Source organism: Suncus etruscus, chromosome 13, assembly GCF_024139225.1.
Source record: "Suncus etruscus isolate mSunEtr1 chromosome 13, mSunEtr1.pri.cur, whole genome shotgun sequence".
Lineage (NCBI taxonomy): Eukaryota > Metazoa > Chordata > Mammalia > Eulipotyphla > Soricidae > Suncus > Suncus etruscus.
In genome coordinates this window covers 73898921-73908061 of record NC_064860.1, presented here as the reverse complement: position 1 = coordinate 73908061, position 9141 = coordinate 73898921, and positions in this window count along the sequence as shown.

Below are 9141 nucleotides of genomic sequence, written 5' to 3'. Positions count from 1 at the left end.
TTTGGGATGCAAAAATGTTTCAACATAAAGAAATCAACAAAGTGATACATTATATTTATGGAATGAATATTGCTATAGCTATCTCAATAGATATAGAAAAAGCACTTGACAAATTAAAAATTCTTTCATGTTGAATAGTCAATAAATTAGATGTAATGGTTGTGATGTGGCTCGGTGGAGAGCTCTGCCTTGCATTGTAAAGTTCTGTGTTTAATTCCTTATATTACCTGGTTCCCTCAACCACTTCCTGGTAACATCCAACCACTGAAACAAATGCTCCTGGGGCCGAAGCAGAAGTGCAGGGCGTAAGGCATCTGCCTTGCATGCTAGCCTTGGACGGACTGTGATTCGATCACCCAGTGTTCCATATTGTCCCCCAAGCCAGGAGTGATTTCTGACTGCATATCCAGGAATAATCCCTGAGCATTACAGGGTTTGGCCGAAAAACGAAAACAAAAAAATGAAACAAGACCAGTTTTAAGTGTGTTTCTAAACAAAAAGCAGAGAACCAAATAAACAAAAACTTAGGTATATAATGAACTTAATCCAACTCAATTAAGTCCATATCCAACTCAATGAAGTCCATATTCAATAACTCCACAATTAGACTTTATATTGCTAAAATATTCATTTAATCCAAAACTGTCTATAAATTTAGTACAATCCCATGAAATAGTGACTTTTTAAAAAAAATTCAAAACAATTCCAAAAATTTATTTGGAATTAAAACAATACCCTGAACAGTAGGGAGAACTGGGGCTTACTTTGCCTATAGCTGTTCCTGCTGCATTCGCTGGAGCCACATGTGGTTCCCAAGCATTACCAGCAGTGATTCATAAGCACAAATCTGAAGTAATCACCGAGTACAAACACATATGACCCAAACCCTGCTTCTCCCTCCCAAAAAATGGTGACAACTCTTTGTTTTCAAAAAATAAATTATAAAGCTACTGTATTCAGAGTATGGTATGAATATAAAACACATGAAAAACAGAGCAGGATATAGACCATAATAAAAGAACCCCATAGAATTACTGTTAACTGATCTTTGACAATAATACTAAAAAAGAAAGGCAGTCTTGTTTTGGGATATGTAAACTGAATATCCATATTCCAAAAATGTAGCTGCACCCTTATCTTATATCTCACATAATCTCTTAGCAGAGAAGAAAACCTTTTTTTTCTTCCCATAGATATTACTTGAATTCTATGTTGTATTGCTGCTCAAGACTAGTAGTACTCAGAAGCAACTAGATTTATAACTGATAATGCTAAAGGGACCATAAGATGTTGGGGATCAAACACTGTCTTGTGAAGGTAAAGCTTAAACTTTACCCTTTGAATTATCTCCTCCAGCTAGAGATTTCTTCTTCTTCTTCTTTTTTTTTTTTTTAGTGAAGCAATAGATTTTATTGAATGAAACTTTCTTAGAAGGATGTGAGAGGAGCTCAAGAAAGGAAATACGTGTTAAAAAGGAGAACACAGTTTCTCTAGAGTAAAAAGCCATCAAAGGAACATATAGACAAGCAATCGAGACACATGTTCAAGGGAGAACATGGGCATAAAAAGCAAGTTTGAAGATTGTTTCCTAATAGATTTTTGTAATGATTTCTTGATATATCAAAAGCACAATCAACAAAAGCAAAAATAGCAAAAAGGGATAATATCAAACTGAAAAACTTCTGCACGGGAAAGAAAATATTCAATAGAATGTAAAGGTCAGATGGGATGGAAAAGTGTGATTCCAAGTCATTTGTCTGATTAATATCCAGAATATATGGGGATAATATCAAGTATCAAAGAAAAATTAGAGAAACAAAACTTATTAACAATAGGTAAAGGAGAGGGCTGAGAGATAGCATGGAAGTAAAGCATTTTCCTTGCTTGCAGAAAGACTGTGGTTTGAATCCCGGCATCCCATATGGTCCCCTGAGCCTGCCAGGAACGATTTCTGAGCATAGAGTCAGGAGTAACTCCTGAGCACTGCTGGGTGTGACCCAAAACCAAAAAAAAAAAAAGAAGAACAATAAGCAAAGGAACATAGAGATAGTTTCTTTTTTTTTTTTTTTTTTTTTGCAGAATGCATACTATTATCCATTAATATACAATGGGGTACTAAAGTGTGTCCTAGCTTTTAGCAAGTTATAGGTATTAATTAGTTATAGCATTTTTAAACCAAATACTTATTTTTCTTAGCCTACATCATAAAGATAATAGAATGCATTTGAAATAAGTGAGCCAATCAACAGTTTTATGCCACAGAGTTTTAGCTATGAAAAAAATATTTATTTATTTATTTTAAATTGCCATGAGATACAGAGTTAAAAAGTTGTTAATAGTTGAGTTTTGGTCATACAATATTTCAATACTCAACTTCAACAGTGTTCATTTCCCACCACTGATTTCCCCAGAAATTCTTTCACCATCCCAACCTATTTCATTTCTCTCTCTCTCTCTCTCTCTCTCTCTCTCTCTCTCTCTCTCTCTCTCTCTCTCTCTCTCTCTCTCTTTCACACACACACACACTTTCCTATCCATTTTTCTTTTAGGCATTGTTGTTTGTATGATTGTTATTAAAGAGTATTTTGCATCACTTATTTTGTATCACTATTTCCTTTAACTTTATTTTACTTTATTTTCTATCACTTTATTTTCTTTCAATTCCCAATTCTAGTACAGAGTATTCATTTCTTTCATTGTCATAGTGGTCCATTGTGCTTCCTACTGAATATTTCTATTATCTTTAGAATTGTTTTCATACTATATTTTTTAAACACCATGGTTACAGACATGTTCACAATTGGATCAGTTAAAAATGTACACACCCCCTTCACCAAATCAACTTTCCCATCACCAATGTTTCCCATTTCCCTTCTTCAGGACAAACATGCTATTTCTCCCTCTCACTGTCACTGTCAAGGTAGTTTTTAGTGTAGTCATTTCTCTAATTGTGCTCACCAGTCTTTGTGATAACCTTCAGATCATGAATTGGTCCTTCCGGCCCTCATCTCTATTTTCTCTGGGTATTATTGTCATACTTATTTTATTTTTTTAATACCACAGATGAGTGAGACTATTCAGTGTTTCTCTTTATAACTCAGTATAGAAGTTCCCATGTCCTTCCATTAATAGGAAATTTTATGACTTCTTTTTCCCTAGCAGCTGTGTAGTATTTTTTGTGTGCATAAAATATTCCACATCACTAATCATTAGGAAGATGCAAATTAAAACAACAATGAAGTATCATCTTATGCCACAGAGACTGGCACACATCACAAAGAACAAGAACACCCACTGCTGGTGTAAATGTGGGGAGAAAGGGACTCTCATTCACATCCTTAAAAAGTTAGAAATTGAGCTCCCATATCAGCCAGCATTACCACTTCTAGGAATATACTCTAGGAACACACACACACACACACACACACACACACACACACGCACACACACACACAGACACACACACACAAAACCAGAATACAAAAATGACCTCTGCACTCCTACATTCATCACAGCTCTATTTACAATAGCCAGAATCTGGAAGCAACTCAGGTGCCCAACACAGATGAGTGGCTAAAGAAACTGTGGTACATCTACATACACTATGTTTATATTTTTTAATCTGCAGATGGATGCAATCATTTTATTTGTCCCTCTCCCTCTGTCTCGTTTCACTCAGCATGATATTCTTCATATTTATTTATGTGTAAGCAAATTTCATGATTTCATTTATCCTAACAGCTGAGTATTATTCAATTGTATAAATGTACCAAAGTTTCTTTATCCAATCATCTATTCTTGGACATTTGGGTTGTTTCCAGGTCTGGCTTTTGTGACTAGTGTTGCAATGACAGAGAAGTGCAGATGTATTTTATGCATTTTCTATTTGGGCCCATAGTTTATATCTCCAGAAGTGGCATAGCTAGTTGTCTGGTGCTAGTATGACTACTCTTGTCATTTGGTTTGAAAAATTGTCTTCCAAATTTTGACTTTGAGTCTGTTTGTTCTGACTGTCCAATTGTGTTTCTTAAAGGCAGTAGAATATTGTGATCAACTTTCTAATTCATCTCATGCCACCCTGTGTCTCTTAATTGGTGCATATAGTTCATTGACAATGAGAAAGATTACTGTCATGGAGTTTTGTGCCATCTTTCTATAAGTTTGGTGTGTTTGTGGGTGTTGCATTTTCATTTCATAAAGTAGCCCTGTTAGTTTTCCTCTTAAAGGTAGCTGCGAATTTGTAAAATTCCTGAACTGTTGTTTATCTGTGTGATGTTATGCATCATTCCTCCAAGTCTAAATGGGAATCTGGCTAGGTGAACTATTCTTGATGAGGCATTCATTTCAGTGAGACTTTTCAGTATAATCCACCACTATCTTCTGGTCTGGAGGATTGCCTTTGGTAAATCTTTTGAAATCTTTAAGGATGCATCTTTGTGATTTTGATTGGTGCTATTAGGATGTGTCTCAGGTGTTTTACTTGGTGTGCTTTGGGCATCCACGATGTGGTTCTATGTGTTCCCTAGCTCTGGAAACTTTTCAGCTATGTTATCTTTGACTGTTGCTTCTTCATTGGTGTTTTCTTCCTGGTTCTCTGGGATCCAAATGATTTTAATCTTCTTTTTGTTCAATTTAACCAAAATTCTCTTGTTATGTTTGTATATATTAAGACTTTTATTTTCCATCTTATGTTGTTATCTGGAGATTTTCTGCACTTCATCTTAAAGCTCACTGATTTGGTCCCAGCAGCTGTTACTCTGCTGATGATGCCTTTCAAAACATTTTTTTTATTTCACCTACCAAGATTTTCAGTTTTGACTTTTCTTGTTATATTTTTCTTGTTTCTGCTTTTATATTCTCCTGTTTTTTTTTTTTTTAATTGGCATGTTCCTTTGTTTCTTTGAGCTCATTGAATTTCCTTAGCTTTTCCATTCTGAACTACATTTCAGAGAGGTTACATGGGGTATTATTAGTGATTGGGGCTGCAAGACTGCAGTCTTCTCCGAAAGTCCTAGTGGTTTTTGTGCTTCTTTACCATGGATACTTTTATATTCTCAAGGTGCTTCTTCCCTATGTCACTTTGAATCTTTTTTACTAAAATGTATTTATATAAATAAAAGATGATCTTGTTGCTATGTTAATTGCCTCCTATTCAGGAAGTTATGACTCTGTGTGTGGCCTCTGACCTATATGGATGAGAGGGCCGCAAGTTCATTTGTTCTTGACTGTTTAAGTGATTTTCTTATGTGCCTTGGGATCTTCTCAGTGTGAATCTGCACAATTGGGCATGTCCTTGACCTGTGTGGGTGGACAGGCAAAAAGTCTGGGTTGGGCAGCTCTGCTGAGCACCTTGGCTCCTTTAATACAGTGTTTTTAAGTATGTGTCTAAATTATCTGTCAATGAAGTGATTCAATAAAAGAAATGTAATATCTGCAAATTATAAGTGTTGCCAAATGAATAGACAAATTAAGTGCTGATGATTACTTTAGAATTAATGAATTTGAGAGTTAATCAAAAAGTATTTCAATAGAATGAGAACACCCCCAAATAGAATGATATCTGCTCTCAAATGAGTCCTGCCTCTTGACTATAAACTTATATTTGTAAATATTATTATTTGTTTAGTCACATTTTCCTATGATAGTTGAATTTCTTTAAGGCTCAGTCTCTGCAAAGCAACTAAAAATTAATTCAAACTAATGTTTTACTTGTCAGTGGATGAGCTAACTTTTTCTAACAACAAATTCTTGGTTGAAATAGTCTCCTAGAATATACTTGTCTTGCATATTAAAAAGAAGAAAAGCACCTGCAATAATAAATTTCAAAGAGGGATGGAAGTAAGCAATATGTTATATTTTTATGTGAAAGAATTTGCTTAAACACATTGAAACATAAAGATTACTATATGGTATTTTAATACTATAGTGACTAGTAACTTAGATTTTACAATTGTGCAATAAATTAAGAAATTTAATTAGCTGTTAAAATAACTAGGAATTTATATTGCACATCATGTTATCTCTTAAGTAAATATTTTCAGTATCATTCTGGTAACATGTTGTATTACATAAGATCAAGATAAAATTATAATCTCATTTTGGTATTTATTGGAATATTAAACAGAAATACATCTAATATATCTAATGTAGCACATACATGTCCAAATGTGTAAAATACATATAAAGCCAAATTTATAGTTTAAGTTGTTAATATGGCATCAGCTACTCTCATTTAACTTTAAAATCCTCCCTTATATTATCATTATTATTAATTTTTTTCAACCATGCCCAGTGAGGCTCAGAGATTGGCTATGCACTCAGAAATCTCTCCTGGCATAGGGGACCATATGGGCACTGGGAAATTGAACCGTGGTCCATCCTATGCTAGCAGATGCAAGGCAGATGCCTTACTGCTTGTGCCACTGCTCTGGTCCTTCCCTTATATTATTTTATATTTGAAATATGCTTGGATACTACTTTTCAATCAAAAAATCAATCTCTCCTATTTATATCTTAGTCTAGTATTTTTGATTACCTCAAATATTCTATATGTTACAGAATTATCCATCAACTTATACAAATACTTCTTCAAAATATTAGATCTTTAAATTTAAGCTCTTTATAGCCAAAGTAATTTTCTTGAATATGATCTTATTGCTACATTTTCTAGAAGTTATTATTTTGTGGCAACTCATGGGTTGACTCACTTGATAGTTTATTCACATTACTTGTCTTTCTTTTCTTCTACCATAGAGGACAAGAAATATAAGCAACATAACAAAACAGAGCTAACCAAAACAAAAAAATGAGACACTTGAGCTATAAGATAAAATAATGATTTCCAGAGAAAAGTTGAAGGAGGATTATTCAGTTCAGGGAAATGCATATGTATATTTTCATGCACATGTAGACTTGAGATAATTTCCTAAAATTTTTGTTAAATTAAAAGAAATTAAGATGTTCCTGAATAGAAAGAAATACGTTTTGCAGATATATGATCACGAATAGTAAGCTAGACAAAGAGGGGACCACTTCCTCTAGCAGCCCAGGGGGTGATGGTGGGGGATATGGGTTGCAGGAAGGGAACGGGGATGGGGGAGGACAAATTTGGTGATGGGTATTCCCCTGATTCAATTTTAATATGTACCTAAAATACTACTGTGAAAGATATGTAAGCCAATATGATCAAAATAAAAATTAAAAAAAAAAAAGAAATATGTTTTGCATCTATGAGGTCCTGGATCTGATCCTCATAACTTCTGGGTGTAAATCACCAGCACTGCCACACTGCCACACTGCCACCACCGCTACCATCACAAATGATTAAAATTTTACATGTACTCCATAACCTCTTCAAAGTCTTGCACTAATTTTATTTACATACTTAAAAAGCTAAGGATCACGGGCCAGAGCAGTGATGCAAGCATTAAAGCATCTGCCTTGCTCACTCTAGCCTAGGACAGACCCTGGTGTCTCATATGGTCCCCCAAGCCAGGAGCAATTTCTGAGCGCATATCCAGGAGTAACGCCTGAGAGTCATCTGGTGTGGCCCTAAAACAGATCAACAAACGTAGAGCAGTCTACCTGAATTCATCTCATCTTGTCTGTTTCCTGACTCTCTCTTACATGGAAACAATTAGCAGGTTTTACAAAGTGCTTGAAGACTTATAATCATCTCCTTATGAGTTACACTAAATCAAAGATCTTTACTAATTTCTGATAACCCATGATAGAAAGAAGAAATTGATTGGTACAGAAAATGGAATGACCATATTTTTGTATGTTTACATTTCATCTAGTTAGATGTAAAATTATATCTTAAAATCATCACAGAGTATCTGTGAAATTCTTTTATTCAGAATTTTATAAACATATGAAAGCATAGATAACTTAGATAATTTGGAGTAATTGAAGTAAAAATCTGAGTTATACTCTTATGATTTTATTCACTTGGAATTATGCCACATTTTCTCACTTATTACTTTAAATATGACTTCACTCAGAATCTAGTCTCTAGTATTCATCACAATGAAAAATTCTTGAAGAAAAAGTGTAGATTAAAGCTGAAGGATTTTTTTAAAGGCACTGGGTGTGAGCACTTTCAAGAGGGAGTTAGGCATAGGTTTGGGGTTAAGGGTTTATAGTCAGAGAGTGAAGAGAGGTAAGGTATAAGCAGCATGATTTGAGTATTGCTAAACCAGAGAATGCATATAAAAACCATATGCTTTCTCATCCGTGGCATCTGTCATTATCATCTCATCATGAAGCTAGGATGTGTAAATTAATATTTATTTGGAGCTTAATGGATAAGTGAAAATAGGGACAATGTTCTGCTCTTTGCACATTAATTGGCTGGAACTGATTTTTAGAGTCCCATCTTTGTTCAGAAAGTTGGTAATTGCAAACTGGTATGCTTTAGATTTCAAGGCTTTTATCTCTCTCTCTCTCTCTCTCTCTCTCTCTCTCTCTCTCTCTCTCTCTCTCCTTCTCTCTCTCTCTCTCTCCTTGTGCCACACTGAATGCTTAGGGATTACTTCTTGCTCTAGGCCATGCACAAGGCAAGCACCCTAACTGGCATTATTATCACTCCAGACTCAAGGCTTTCCTTTGTTAAGCCCTTGAGATAGCCCCTTATAAGCTGTTTCTTATAGCTATTTTACAGTCTCTCTCCTACCTGAACACCACTCAGTGCAATAAGCACAATAAACCCTTTGCTTGAACAATTAATCTACAAAGCCTGGTAAGCATTTTCCTCTTTAATATTAGAAAGATTATACTAATAACATACTGAAATTGGCTCTCGGGCTTCAGAATACCCCTTGAGAAGAGGGGGGTTCAATATTTTTATTTTATTTTATAATATAATATTGTATTTATTACATGGGCTAAAGCATTTGAAAACAGCTCTTCAGTCTTCAATTTACTACCATATGAGATGCAGTTTGACCATCTGTCTCCACCCCACCCCTCAACCATGCTAAGAAATAACAAATGTAAGAGGAAAGGTAAGAAAATGAATGTGAGACAGAGGAGAGAGAAAAAGATATCTATCTACCTCCCTCCTTCCTTACTTACCATCTATCTATCTATCTATCTATCTATCTATCTATCTATCTATCTATCTATCTATCTATCTATCTA